At 35.8% G+C, this 16,212-nt stretch overlaps 1 protein-coding gene across 1 annotated transcript in view; it reads left to right on the top strand.

Annotated features, from left to right (window-relative positions):
* LOC149553439 (poly(A) RNA polymerase CID14-like) overlaps window positions 1–16,212 on the top strand; it is a 78,899-nt gene that overhangs the window by 13,096 nt on the left and 49,591 nt on the right. The window lies entirely within an intron of this gene.

The raw sequence follows: 16,212 nt of genomic DNA, 5'->3' as shown, positions 1-16,212 counted from the left end.
AGGGTATCATAGGAAATACAAAATTATCCACAAAACAATTAACATCAACAAGGCATCAAGTGTTGAAGCCCTTCTTGAAGCAATAGACAAAATAATGTAAGAAATTTTGAATTTTTTGTAGGCAGTACAGCAAGTTATGCAATAATTTTGGGTGGCAAGGCCACAATAACTAGGAGTGTTTTAAATTTTAATTGGGACAAATATTGATCAGTCACCAAGAGATGTGCTTGGAGACATCCGAGATTGGTAGAATTATTGGTACGACTATTTTTCAAAAATAGGAGATGAGGGTTCTTGTATATGCCCATTTTAATATAATCTAATAATTTCCAGAAAATATCATGACATAGAACTTTGTAAACAAGAACAGCGAATCAGTCATACAACAGCAGTAAATAGTAAAGACAATTTATCTTAGACCATTGCAATGACAGGAAAGTAGTCATACAATAATTTGGGATCCTCTCAAAAAATGGAATTTTAAAGTCAATTTATCTTAGACTTGTACAATGAAATTAGTCATACAACTATTTATGCTCCTCTGAAAAATTGAATTTTTAATCATCCAAAATATTAGTAGGAAAAACCATGCATGCTTATTTCTTTTACCTTCCTTTTTCGCCTTAAATGCGCTTTTCCCTAAGTTTTCTGTTGGAGACATCAATTTTTGGTTGGAAGACTTTGGAGAGGGCACATTGCAATGTCCAAGAGAACCTTGTGCGGCAGGATATATCTGGGGATGTCTGCTGTACTAGAGACATTACTCTGTCTCTGAGGCATGTCTAAGGGCTATGATACACTACAATGCAAGTATAATAGCCAAAATCCATACAACTCAAACATGGGACCTATATTTGAAGTAGACGGCAGAATGAATAGGGTCTCTCAACCAAGCAATGAACTTCAAAGATGTATTGAAAATTAGATTTAGAATTTGAGATTGCTACTAAAGAGCAAGGATGTACTTGGGAGGTGTATACTGAAATGTTTGCAATCTGGGGAAGTGAGACATATTTCTAGGCAATCTCTCTCAAATGAGGAATGAGAGTGAAGAACTTTTGTCATTGGTGCATTTTGGGGTATCATTATGACATTGAGTTGTCCAATTATAAGCCTATAAACTTTGTTTTTAAGGACCTTTTCTCATTTGCAATACAAAATGAGCAATCATTTAAAGAAGGCATTCTAAGGTGACTTGATGCCTAAGAAGGTTCATGTAGGCAGTTCCAACGAGGTATTCAAGAAAGCTCATGGGAAGTGATTTATTTTGAAAAACGATGTTAGTTAACTATAGGCCCAAATAAAGATTCTAAGTTGCTGGTTTGGATCCGGGTCTGAAATTTGTTCAATTTTTTTAGTGGGTGGGCTTCAAATTCGTTTTGTGTTAATCTGTACAAAAACATGTTTTTTTTAAAACTGCATGTGTGTATGTATATGTATATGTGTCCATATGCCGCAACAAATAAGTTCATACACCACTATGCTAATATTAAAGCAACATAGCAAAATACACCACCATATACATTATTGTTTTAGTCCAAATGACATATGTTCTTCCTTTTTAACCTTTCTAGTGGTCTGTTCTAGGGTTGGAGGGCTGGATTGTGACTAAATTGGACCAAAAGAAAAACTTTAAAAAAGTTATATATTCCATTTTTGGCCAAATTTGTCTTGGGCCCTTCTGTGGATTTGCAAATTTGCCATATAAATGGCAAACTTCGTGCCAGGCTTATCTGGCAGAATTTGGGCAAGCTTTGAAGGTTTGCAACAGACTTTTGCAAGAATCAGACCAGACTTTGGGGTTGCCAGGTAAGAATTTGGTTATAATGAGCGTTAGAAAATTACGTTATAGTTTCAAAAAAAATATTGAGGAAAGCTCATGGAAGGAAATAAATTGGCTAAAAAACTGTTAGTTTAGGCCTAAATAAAGAATGAGCATTGAAAAACTGTTTGTGATGTTAATGTGTAAGAACTTTTAGGCAGAGTGTAAGATGTCACAGATCAATGACTTGGGAAACAAATGGAATTTAATTTACAATTTCTAAGAAATGTAATTAATATCTTAGAGATGTATGTAAATGTCATAGATCAATCACTTAGGAAACAAATGAAATTTAATTTACCGTCTCTAAGAAATGTGATTAATATCTCATTCGAGGCATGCTGATTTTCAGGTCAAGGGCAAATAGAAGCAACTAAAATAAAAATAACCCAAGTATGAGGGTTCACCATCATTTTAATGGTTGCTTTGGAATTTTACCTGATTATAATAGATTAATTACACAATCCATAATTAGTAAGGATGATGAAATGTTCCTTGATCATGCCTTCCACCAAGCATCAAAACTTAAAGCCCATGGAAGGAGGATTGAGCTAGGTTTGACCCTTGGGTGATTAGCAGATTGGATTATGCTACGTGTGGCAGCTTAGCTGAATGATGACTTTGGGTTTAGATGTATACTCACTCATCATGGTGTAATCTGCTTATTCAAAGGGTAGAGATGATGATATCTATGCAATTCAATTGTTTCCATTAAAAAGAAAAATGTGGTTTAATTGAAAATTGAAATTGACATTTTCTCCCTTTGATGGTAATAAATAAATAAAGTGGACTCAAACATGGTATGGCTTAGCAGAATAGGAAAGGAAGAAAGTGAACTCAAATGCAGCATGGCTTAGCAGATTAGGAGAGGAAGATGAATAGAGCAATTGAAGTAAGGATACTAGGTTTTATGTAATCCTCATACTATAATTGATTTGTGTTTCTTTAAAAGGTTTGTGACCAATACTGAAATGATACAAGTGTAGACAATTAGACCTTGTGTGGTGTAGGTAGCCTATCCTGTTAAATTGGATTGGAGTAATGGTAATTGTTATGGTAAATCGATGTTGTTGTTATTGTTATTAAACACAATAGACAGAAGCTACTGCTGAAACCCTCCATGGATTTGCAAAATGTTAACGCCCAAGAAGCCAAAATCAGTTTCGAAAAGAACAGAGAAGGGTGCCATCTCTTCAAAAAGCGTTTTTAAAAGAGATAAGAGGCCGCCACTGACTCTGCCATTCAAATGAGTTTGCTTCTAACCCTCCCAGAATCAACAAATCTTTTGACCAGAAATCATCACAAACATCCAACTTGATGTTGGATAACAAAGACCCTCGACCTTAGAGATCCACAAACAAACACTAAGAACAACTAGCACACTTTTTCGAGGAAAAATTGACAAACCCTCCAAACTTGGCAGATGAGCATGATGCCCTAAAATACACAACAAAAAGCCACAATTTTTTAAAGAGAAAAATATTAAAAATTACACAATTTTGAGGTGAAAAATTGATCAAAACAAAATTCAACACATATTAGAGAGTACAAAGCTTTGTGTTTGAGGAAAAAATGGTAAAACCTACCATATGTTTTTTGGGAAAAAATAAATATGGTGGCTTTGCCACTTTTATTTAAATTTCTTTTTGATGAAAAAATTACAAACACCCCAAATAATTTAAAAAAGCTCAAAAGAGTATTTTTTAAGGAAAAATTTATGAACACCCATCAAAATTTTTTGAAGGGAAAAAATTATGAAAACCCATCAAAGAAACCTTCATGCGACAAAAGTTAAAACACAAGACTTCACATAGTAAAACAACAGACACAAACAACATGCAAGTACATACAACAAACATGCAAGTACATGCAACCTTAAAAAGTTAGGGACTTTTGCTTAGAGCAAGAAATTGCACCATCAAATCCCTAAAACTAGGTTTCTGATTTTCAGCAAGAATCTTTAAATATGAACCACAATTTTCATAAAATACGTCCAACGATTTTATTTTGAAAATTGGAAACCAAATATTTGGAAAAAATTCCAGATCAGAAGAGGCCCAAGTTTTTCTAAAAAAATTTGCCAAATCTTATGAAACCCTGTCAGCCTTCTCTGACACCATGTTACGGTAAATCAATGTTGTTGTTAAACAAAGGAGACAAAATCTCCTTATATAGATTTACAAAGACATGTTTTCAAAAGAAACAATTGTGAACTAAAGATGAAAAGAGAAACTGCTGAAAGTAGTTTGCAAGATAAATCTTAATACCTGAATTTGACTGTTTGAGCTTCTCAAAATCTGTTGGTGCTTTGTTTTCTATGAAGAGACATTCTTGTCTTGTTATCAATGCTCTTTGTGTAAAGACTCTTCTTTATAGCTTTTTCAATTTTTTCCAGTTCACAGTATCTTACATTGCTCGGGCTACTTCAGTTTTTCTAGGTTCAAATGTTGCTATGTTCTGTTGTTTGAAGTACCTTCTTATCCTACTATTGCTGTGTGATCATACATCTACATATTTACTTCTATTGATGGTCTTATTTTGCTGACTCAAAGTCATGTCACATGTCATAATCCTTCTTGGCAGCCTTGCATCAAGTATACTATGCACCATTGTGGGCCTCCTTGTGTTGAGTTTGCATCATGTTTGGTCTCTAGCGATGAAATGCTCTAGTGATGGTCCCTTTGAAATATCCCTAGCAGACCGATTCACTGATCTGCTGTAATTTTATTTAAATAAATAGAATTCTCTTGCAATTTTTAAGTGTTCTTACAGAGTAGACAGAAGTGCAGAAATTTGGTGTTTGATTTTTGATATTTTCTCTTCAAAATAGACGTGTTACAATATCTACTAGTAACAGCAATATTTAAACAGCATAGTAATAATCCAAAACCACAGCACTTGAAAGTTGGGAATACCCAAACGAACCCAATAATGATTGTTACAAAAATAAAAGCAACCCAGTACCTTAGCTACAGTCAACACCAGATATGGATAGGCAGCCAGCTACAGGTCTGTAGCAGATCTGTTCTTATTCCAACGCCCAGGTGTGCAGAAAAGGCGGTCCAATGCTGAAGATCAGATCTGAGATGGCGGCTGCTGCTGAAGATCAGATAAGAAGGGTTGCCATTGCTGAAACTGCTTGCTTTTTGCCTGAAAATAGTACTGAAGACCTACTGACTCACAGCTGCTTGAGGGTTATGTCCCAAACAGTTTACTCTCTCAACCTAGGGTTGGTGCCCTAGTTGGAGGAATGCTCTACCAGAGCCAAGCGCCCAAAATGATGGATGAATAATGTAAAAGATAATATTTTCTTCCTTTGCTTCTCCTTATAACTCCCTACTATGCATTCGAACCCTAAAAATGACCTAATATGACTTAAGTGGAAACTTTGGGTTATAATGTTTATTTCCGTTATTGGTATCCAACATAGAGGAAAAAACATTATTTCAATCATGGTAAAAGTATCAAGCGTCACCGAAGCTCTTGGAGCTGAAAATCAAATAGTAGAGGTCTGGCACTTTCTAACGGACTATCACACCCCAACACAACTGACCAACTGGAGCCAAAAATCTCCTTATTTCAACCTAGTGGCTAATAAATTAGCCTTATTTAAATATTTAATTACTTTGGGAAATATTTAAATATTTCCCCAAGAGCCAACTAATAGCCAGATCACCATCAGAAGGTGAAACTGAACTTGCCACCTCGTGTGACTGATGCCGGATATCATGAAATAATCGACAGTCTCATCCCTCAAATGTAGGGATAACCCTAAAAGTAGGAAGACCTCCGAATCTTCCGAAATTGAAACGAGGGGACGGTCTCCTATAACCTCAATGCTGGATGATACCTCCACCTCCTAGAAAGTAGGGGTCTCCTCCTATAATTAAGGAACTTTGAATCGTGCCCTCACTGTTAGAAACTTCAAATCCGAACACTGTAACCCTGATTGAGCCTCTAAACACTCTTGCTAGCCTACGAGACTCCTTGATAGGCTAACTCACATATCACTGCCAGAAGGAGCTAAAGAGTGGACGTGACACCCTTTTATCTCTCTTCCATGTTTTTACATTAATATAGGAGCCATTTTTGTTTCAAGCTCCGCTGTTTATATCAATGGAGGTAACAAACACTCATTTCCATTGTTGCTTTGGTTTCCTTGTGACAGTAGATATTCTTAATTGTCAGGAAACTTATCAGGCTTGTCAATTTTTGCTTTGTTACTACTCTTGGTGCATATTATGAGGTTCAATATCATGATTTTTTTTGGCTGGCATCAAAGAGCAGATAATCGTTCATACTATTTTATGTTTTAATATATATTTTATGAAAGTTGTAAATCTTTGATTTGAAAATTTGTGATATAATTTTTTCTATTGTTTGTTATATGCTATATATATAGAGATACAAGCATATGTTACGTTGATGATTATATTAATGTTGACCATTAAATAATCATTGTGTATTGAAGAGGATGAAAAAATTAGATATCTTGTAATTTGGTTTGAAGCATCTCAATAAAGGATCTATTTTGGTGGGCTGGGTTGTTTCCTTCGCTGAGGAGGGTTTTTCCCAAGATAAAATCCTTGGTGCAATATGTTTTTCTGTTTAGCTATTTTGTTGTTGCATTCTTATACGTAATTCTGTTTCATGATTTAACATGGTATTAGAGTGGGTCTGAGAATTCGATCCAGAACCAGAGTTGTTTTTTGTACCAACCATCTCTTTGTTCTTATATGAGTTGTTTGTTTTCAACAAGTGAAAATGGTGAAGAAGATAATGCTTATTTGAGTTAAGGATGATTTGGTTGTTATCTCAAAACTGGAAGAAGCCAAGGAGCTGTTTAAGGCTCTGAAGGATCTGTATGAATTCAACAATACTAGTAGAGCTCTTGCTTTGAGATGTCAACTGCTGCATGTGGAAATGGCTAGAGGTGAAATAGTAGTTTCATATTTTTATTAAGATTATTGAGCTACAGGACCAACTTAGTGCAATTGGAGAGTCATTTGCAGATAAGGATTTAATTATTCTTGCCATGAATGGACTTCCCCAGTCTTGGGAATCTTTCATTCAAGGTGTCAGTGGTAGAGATGAGTTTCCAAAATTTGACAGACTAAGAGTTGATTGCATTCAAGAATGCAGATTAGAAGCACGAGGAAATGGACATAAAAGTTATCATGAAGATGATCATGTGCTTGCAGCTCACACTTCAAAAGGAAAAGAGACGAAAGGAAACTTCAAAGACAAAAACTTTGAGTCTGCTCCCGACTTCAAGTGCTTCAGATGCAACAAGTATGGGCCTCAAGCTGCTGTTGCAAATGTAGAAAACTCATCTCAAAAGGAGTCAAGTGAAAATTCTTAGTGGTTTTTGATATTAAGTTACTTTCACAAATGATTTTTTTGTAAATGTCCGATTTACTTTCTCAAGTCTAAAGAATCCGATGAATTGCTTTCGTGGTTTAAATTGTTAAAAGCACTTGTTGAAAATTTATCTAATAAGAAGATTAAGATTTTGAGATCAGATAATGGAGGAGAATGTGTCTGGTATCTTTCATGATTTTTGTATTGAAGTTGGGATTAAGAGGGAGTTTTGTGTCACAATGATGTAGCTAAAAGAAAGAACACGACAATTGTAGAAGCAGCGAAGGCATGATTCATGATTAAAGCCTACAAACTTTCTTATAGGCTGGAGCTTGCAGGACAGTAGTTCTTATACAGAATCAAAGTCCTCATCAGATTCAAAACACGATTCCAGAAGAAGCTTTTACATGTATTAAACCAAATATGAGTAATTTTAGAATTTTGGGTTGGCCTATTTATATTCATGTTCCAAAAGAGAAAATATCAAACTTAGAACCTTTAAGAAGGAAAGGAATATTTGTTGCCTACAGTGATTCTTCAAAAGCATCTAGAATCTACTTTCCATGCCAAAAACAAATTGAAGTCAGCAGAGATGTTTCTTTTGATGAATGTGTAGCTTGCATGATATCAAAAGAATCTACTATGGAATCTGATCATGTAGTATTTGAGCATCCTCAAGATTTAGAAATGGCTGATCCAAACCCAACTTCAAAGATTTAGACGGAGGGTACAAATTTAGAAGATTCAGCTGATCCAGTTGATCCAATTGATCCCATTGATTCTTCAGCAGGTCCCAATAATACTTTAGCCAAAAAGAGAAGACCTTTGTGGGCTAGAGACATTATGGTAGAGGATGAACAATATGCAGCTCCTTGTGGCACTTTCAGAGAGAGTAAAAAGCCTTATAAGTATGCTGGTTATGTAGCTTTGATGGGCCACATTATAGGGTATGAACCGTCCACTGTTGAAGAAGCTTCAAATCATCAAGTATGGAAACATGCCATGATGGAGGAGTATCAGTTTATTATAAAAAATGATGCATTGGACATTTTTCCAACAGTGGAAGGTAAATCAGTTGTTTCATCTAAATGGCTGTTTAAAATTAAGCACGCGGTTGATGGAAGTATACAAAAATATTAAGTTAATTTTTTGAGTTTTTTCACAAAAGGAAGGCATAGACTATGAAGAAACCTTTGCGCTTGTAACTTTCTACACTTCCACTAGAGCCATCATCACTATTGCATCAATGAAGGGCTGGAAACTTCATCAAATGGATGTGAAAACAACCTTCTTAAATGGGGTAATTGAAGTGGAAGTATATATTGAGCAGCCATAGGGTTTTGTTATTCATTTTAGGGAGTCTCCTGTGTGCAAGTCCAAAAAGGCATTGTATGGCCTTAAGCAAGCACCTCATGGTTGGCTTGAGAGAATTGATCACTTTCTCCTAAGTTTGGGTTTTCATAAGAATGATGCAAATCCAAATTTATACTTAAAGGTAAATGATGACAAAGTGCTGAACTTTGTTTTGTATGTTGATGGATTTGTTTCTCATTGGTAATAATGATCTAGTTGTCAGATGTAAGGAGTAGCTTCAGAATTTGAAATGAAAGATCTTGGTTTGTGGCAAAGGTAAAATGAAATAATATTAAGTCAAGGTAAATATGCAATTGATATTTTGAAAAGATTTCGCATGTTAGAGTGCAAGTCAATGGTAACTCCTATGGCATCAAATCTGAAAAAAGTTACATGATGACGCAACCACCTCAGATTTAGTTGATCCTACCATGTATAAACAATTAATTGGCTCTTTGATGTGTTTGGTTAACTCAAGGTTGGTATATGTTCTGCAAACATGGGTCAATGAGTTTGACTAAAAAATTACACAGTGAAATCTTGATAGCAATATCACAATTTGATTTAATGTAGAAATATCTCCTACTTATCATATGTCATGCAATATGGATCAATGAGTTTGACTCAAAATCACACAGTTAAATCTTGATAGCAATATCACAATTTGACTTGCTGTGGAAACTATCTCCTACTTATCAATTGATGAGCTTAAGGGGCTTTCTAATGAATGGTTCATAAGGCACAACACTTGGTGAAGGTTTTGCAAATGGGGTTGCAAGCTTTGGGTTTAACCATGGAGGAAATTCTGTAGTTAAGCGCGCTCAGGCTGGAGTAGTACTGGGATGGGTGACCTCCCAGGAAGTCCCGGTGCTTCACCCCTGTGAGCATCACCTATATCCAATGAGTGCTAAGTGTTCCATTTATTCTCATGAGAGATGGATTCATGTTGAATCACTACTCATGAAACTTGGGTCAATGAGTTTGACTCAAAATCACACAGTTAAATCCTGATAGCAATATCACAATATGTTATGCAGTTAATACATTTAGTTCATGTGTGAACCAAGACAAATTCTTCTTGTGGCAACCAAACACATATTGAGATATGCTCATGGTACAGTTGGATATGGCTTGAAATATTCCTCATGTGTAGAGCTGAACTTTCAAGGGTTCTTTGAGTCAGATTGGGCAGGGTGTGTGCTTGATAGGAAGAGTATGCCAAGATGTTGTTTCAGCGTAGGTTCAAATATTGTTTATTGGTGCAACAAGAAGCAACCTTTTGTAGCTCAAAGTACAACTGAAGTGAAGTATGTTGCAGCATATAGTTGCAAGAGAAGCTGTGTGGCTTTGTAAATTGTGTGCAACTTTATTTCGACAACCTTTGCAACCTGCAATGATTATGTGTTATAGCCAAAGCTGTGTGAACCTTTCAATTAATCCATTTTTTCATGACAGAACTAAACATGTGGAAATAAAATACCATAATATGAGGGACATGGTTCAAAGGAAAGCGATTGAGCTCAAATGCATTTATATAGAGGAGAAACTGCAAACATTCTAACCAAGCCACTTGTGAAAGTGAAGTTTTGTTACTTATGAGGTAAGCTTGGTATGGTAGAGACTGATCCTCTTGCTGAGGAGAGTCTTAGTTGCAGTGATTCATTCCTCGTTGTTAATGAGTTCTTCTCTGCTTGATAAGTTCAAGGTGCAATCCCTTGTAATGGGTTATTTGCAAGAGAAGCTCGAGGTGCAATCCCTTGTTAATGAGTTCTTCTTTGCGCGAGAAGTTTGAGGTGCAATCCCTTGTTATTGAGTTTTTCTGTGAGAAAAGTTCAAGGTGAAATCCCTTGTTCAACCCTCTAGGAGTAGCTATGGTGGATCCACCCTGTAGGAGTAGCCATGGTGGAAAACATGTGTTCGATTCCATGACCTTATTTTTATACTTTTTTGTTTCACCCTCTAGGAGTAGCTATGGTAAATATTGTTATGCTGAGATAACAATTTTTATTGAGAATTTTTTTGATAAGATTTTTTGTTGATATTATCTTTGGTTGCAGCTCCGTGCACGTGTCATCAAATGGCAAATTAATAGTTGTACGATAGATCTTAATTCTTGAATTTGACTATTCAAGCTTCTCAGAATCTGTTGGTACTCTGTTTCTATGAATAGAGAAATTCTTATCCTGTTATCAATATTCTTCATGTAAAGGCTCCTCTTTACACCTACTTCAGTTGTTTCCAATTCGTAGTATCTTATATTGCTCGGGCTGCAACAATTCTTCTATATTTGAATATTGCTATGTTCTGTTGTTTGAAGTATCTTCTTATTTTGCTATTGCTGTGATCATACTTCTACATATTATCATACTGCTACATATTTACTTCTATTGGCATCTTATTTTACCAACTCAAAGCCAGGCCACATTTCATAATCCTTGGTGGAGTCTTGCATCAAGTATTTTATCAGTTGCACCATTGTGGGCCTCCTTGTGTCGAGTTGGCATCTTGTTGGCTCTGGCGATAGTTCCTTTTATCTCGTTTCCATGTTGTTCATTAATATATGAGCCGCTTTTGTTTCAAGCTCCATTGTTTATACTAATGAAGCTAATGGACACTCCTTTCCGATGTTGCTTCAGTGTCCTTGTGCTGGTAGATATTCTTAACTGCCAAGAAACTTATAGGGCCTGTCATTTTTGGCTTTGTTACAACTCTCAGAACATATTATTAGGTTCAATATCGTGATTATTTTTTGCTTGGCATCGAGGAGCAGATGATCATTCATACTGTTTTATGTTTTAATAGATGTATGATGAAAGTCAGAAATCTCTGATTTGAACATTTATGATACGCTTTTTTCTGGAATTTGTTATATGCTTTGTATATTACTATATAGAGATATGGGCATATGTTATGTTGATGAATATATTAACTTTGATCATTATATGATCATTGTGTATTTAAGAGGATGAAAACATCAGAGATCTTGTAATTGTGCATTAAGCATCTCAATAAATGATCTATTTTAGTGGGCTCAGTTATTCCCCTCTGTAAGAATTTGCCTAAGGCAATAATTCAATGCCAAGATCAAGAAGCTCAATAGATAGCACAAGAGAGACTAATGATGATCGAAGGAGAATGGATATCAGATGAATGGATATGAGATGAATACACACTAGAAGTGCCTTGTATATGAAGGCAACTAGAATGACTAGGAGTCAGCAAAGAGATAAGGATTACAACTCAGCACATGTCCACCAAGAGTGGATTATCCTCCATTGAGCACAGGAGTTTGTGCGATGATGAGAGGATACGTCTACATAGGTGTATCTCATAAAGAGATGTTGTAGACACCATGTGCTCAAATAAGTTGCTAACTCTTGTGTTGTCAACAAGACAACTCATATGTCTATGCATATTCCTAAGTGTCTACATGACAACTAATATAAAAATGCATTCTCCCAAGTAAACTTAAGTAAAGTGTAAATAGTAAATACTTATTTACACCAACACCCCCCCTTAGGTGCTACTTAGGGGAATGCACTTAAGCTCACAAAAGCTAGAGAAAAATGCATGATGGGTCCCGACTACTAGGCCATGTTAGGTACCCGTGTACAAATGCAATGCTCTACATACAATACTATGCAATGCAATCTCTCTGAAAACGGAGAAAGAGGGAAAACCTCATGGGAAAAACCTCCTCCAAAAAGAGAGATGAAGAAATACAAGATGCATGCAAGGATGGGGTAATCAAGACCCCCCTAGTATGACATACATCATGCATGTACAAGCATATATCCCCCATAAGAAAAAATACATGATGGTATCCCCCCATATTGAATAATCTCTTGCAAGGATGTCATGAAGACAAAAAAGTATCCAATGCCTACAAACGACATTTCTCCCTTTAGGAAGAAGATACACCAAGTATAGGTGCAATTATACTCCCCATTGTGGATAGGAAGATGGATGAGGAATCCATATGTATTATGCAATGGATGCTGCCTCTGAAGTCTGCTCATACGTTGACAAGTCCTTGATGAATGTAGATGCCACAAGCCAATCTAGTGGATGCCCAAAAGAAGGTGGCAAACAAGGTAACATGTCCATGTATGAAAGTGGATCAAACTCCAAAGACAAGGAATCATCCTTATAGGAAGATATGGGAAGAGGAGCAATGTAGCCTCCCCTCAATAATGAATGCACACCCATGAAAGAAGCTCCTTGATGGCTGAAGAAGCTACACCACGAAAATTGAATGATGTTCCTCCTTATAGGAAGAAGTGGTGCCATAGGTGTAGTAGAGAATGCTCCCAAACTAGTAGGAAGAATCCTCAAAAGATATGATCTCTAAGGAAATTGGAATACAATCTCCAAAGATTGATATGTCTTCATTGAAGTAAAAGAATCCTCCTCCAACTGCTGAAAAGAAGTGTCCACAATCATGTTAGTCTCAAAAGAAAGATCAAGTGGTTGAGGGTCAGAGTGTTCCCTTGCAACAAGTGAAGAAGAATTCTCCTCAAGAAAGAGAAGATGGATGTCATCAATAATGTCTCCCACATCTTCAACGTAAGACTCCACAAACAACAGTGCAATGTCTGGAAGGAAGTCATCCCATGAAGCTGAAATAGGAAGACACGGTGTTTCTTGCTGCACTGAATCAAGGGCATTTGTGGCTGAAACTGGATCAATAGAATCAATAGGAGCATCAAGAGGTATGATCTCAATTGAAGTTGTAGGTACCACAACTGGAGTGACTGGAGGTAGAATGTTGTCTGGTAATGGAGGGACTCGTGGATCTCTATATGCTCCCCAAAGACACATCCAAACATCATGAGGACTACTTGCCTTACTAAGAGGAGCAAAAGATTCCTTACTCATACTGTTATACATAAAGCGAAGAAGAAGAGAAAGATGTCCCCAATTAGTATTAGGTGGAAATATCTTCGAATATAGATAAGGATAGTTCCTTTTTGTCAATTTGAATCTTAAACCAAAGTGACACTTTTGACATGACTCCATGAGATCAAATATTGTATGCACCCCCAAAATGCAAAAAAAAAAAATCAAAGAAACTCCCCCTAATGCATGATTTGACACTTTATATTTAGTGTGATTACAATGGCCACTTGCCAATTTAGGGCTTAAGTGGACTTCTGATTGATGGTTACAACAACAAATATGAAGCTATATTAGACTCAACAAGATAAGACACAAGACCTATCAAGGATCTAATTAATTACAAGTGCCAATAGGCCAAAATGAGACCAAAATTTGGAAGTACTATGTCCACCCAAAATTACTCCAAATTGATACTAGATCTATAAAGTAGATAAAAAATATGCATTTTCAAAAAAAAAATAGCACCTAAATATGTGTCTAGATGAGCCTGAACTAAGCCTTTGAAGTTGCAAAAATCGGGATTTGCGAGTTGCAGAAAAATTCAAGAACGAAGATCTCAAACATCTTGCACCAATGTGCAGATCACGAAATTCTACCCCAAAACAAAAAAAATTGTTTGAAAATAGTAGTCCGTATGAAGGAGATATCATTGTTTGAAAATCACCTCTGTAATTATTTTTTCTGAATCGCTGCCGTCGCACCTCCAAAAATCAATTGAATCTAGATTTCACCTTAGATGTCCGATCTTGATGAAACAAAAGTTGATTTGGGGTTTTTTTGACCTTCTCAATATGATGCCAATATCTGATGTGCACCAATAAGTTCCAATCTTGACCTGCAAAAAAATTTCTCTCCAATGGCTATGCAATGAAACTCCTATGACTCTGATACCATGTAAGAATTTGGTATAGCTTTGATATCATGTAAGAATTTACCTAAGGCAATAATTCAACGCCAAGATCAAGAAGCTCAATAGATAGCACAAGAGAGACTAATAATGATCAAATGAGATGGATATCAGATGATTGGATATGAGATAAATACACACTATAAGTGCCTTGTATATAAAGGCAACTAGAATGACTAGGAGTCAGCAAAGAGATAAGGATTACAACTTAGCACATGTCCACTGAGAGTGGATTATCCTCCATTGAGCACAAGAGTTTGTGTGATGATGAGAGGATAAGTTTACATAGGTGTAAACTCCTATGTTGTCAACTAAGTTGCGAACTCCTGTGTTGTCAACAAGACAACTCATATGTCTATGCATATTCCTAAGTGTCTACATGACAACTAATATAAACATGCATTATCCTAAGTAAACTTAAGTAAAGTGTAAATAGTAAATACTTATTTACACCAACACCCTCCCTTAGGAAGTTTTTTCCCAAGATAAAATCTTTGGTGCAATTTGTTTTTCTGTTTGGTTGTTTGGTTGTTGCATTCTTATATGTAATTTTAGCTCATAATATAACATAACCTACATAATAAACTAAAGATTAACTAAGATAATCATTAAAGAAACATTACAATATGCTAATATTAATATGGCTATAATGATTGTCATTTGATGAAAAGGCTTGAAGTCGGGAGCTGTTAAGAATGGTGGTTTCAATTTGAAGAGAATTGTTTGATTCATCTTCCGGTCACCTATTTTCTTGTTGAGGATATCAAATGAGATTTGTATTGAATCTAAAAGGAGCTTGATGGCCTACTAAATATTTTCTTGTTGAGGATATCAGATGAGATGTATATTGAACCTAAAAGGAGCTTGATGGCCTACTATAGAGTGATTGGGAATCTCAAGTTATTGGTTGACTTCTGATTGTTGTTTCATTGAACATGCACATTTTCATAGCAATGCTTGGCTATTTGTTGTTGAGGCAAAGCAAGGCAAATGAGATTGTGCTAAAGTTATTTAATTGCTTATTAGGAAGCCACGGCAAACTTAAATTGTAATATTACCTTGTTTCAAAAACTTAGGAAGTTATGTGTTTATGTGGTGAGACGAGTAACAATAGAGACCATATAGCTTTTCAAAGGGTGAGGTACTCATTGGTTTAATGCCTATCTTGTTGGCTAGAGGAGATTAAGAAACAACTAGTTTGTAACGGTTGAGTTTGGAAATAGATGATGAAAATTAGGCTATGGTTGGCTGCTATATAAGGATGATTTTTTCGATTGTCCGTGGAGAGGATTGAATGTTGCATGAGATTTGGTTGAATCTAGTACTGCGTGCATTTGTTCCTGTTTATAGGAGTGAGTAGAGACAGCAGCTGAAGCAGAGAAAATACATGCTGTAAAGGTTGTCATCCAGTGTAGAGTTAGGCTAAGATAATCATTTGCTTTTGTAGCCTAAATAGAAAACATTTGATGTTCTTGGGTCAAAACATATGGTATTTAGAGTTAGGTGGTGAAGATGATCAATGGAGGAACTCATCTAGATTTGTGTCAGATAATTTTTGACAGTTTAAATTGCTTTTCCAACATAATTATTTTACTTTTTTGATGTTGGGATGTATAGGAAACTCATGAACAGAGTTAGAGATATTGTGTTTCATTTAACCTTCACCTCTTATGTTCATTTTCACACAGTGAAGGGTTTTGACAGGATAAATTGCTTGTTTCAGTCATATAGTGCGTGCATGTCATCTCTTGCATGTTTTACTACTGCTATATGTTTCTTTGATAGTTTGACAGTGCTTTGGAAAGTGTTGATTGTGATTTAGTAAGGATGTCCATGGTGAAAGCTAGGAGAATATATCCAACTTTTTTAT

Source organism: Cupressus sempervirens, chromosome 6 (genome assembly GCF_028749045.1).
Source record: "Cupressus sempervirens isolate cs-2001-9-10 chromosome 6, ASM2874904v1, whole genome shotgun sequence".
In the NCBI taxonomy this organism is placed as follows: Eukaryota; Viridiplantae; Streptophyta; class Pinopsida; order Cupressales; family Cupressaceae; genus Cupressus; species Cupressus sempervirens.
This window is presented reverse-complemented; position numbering and strand designations above follow the sequence as displayed.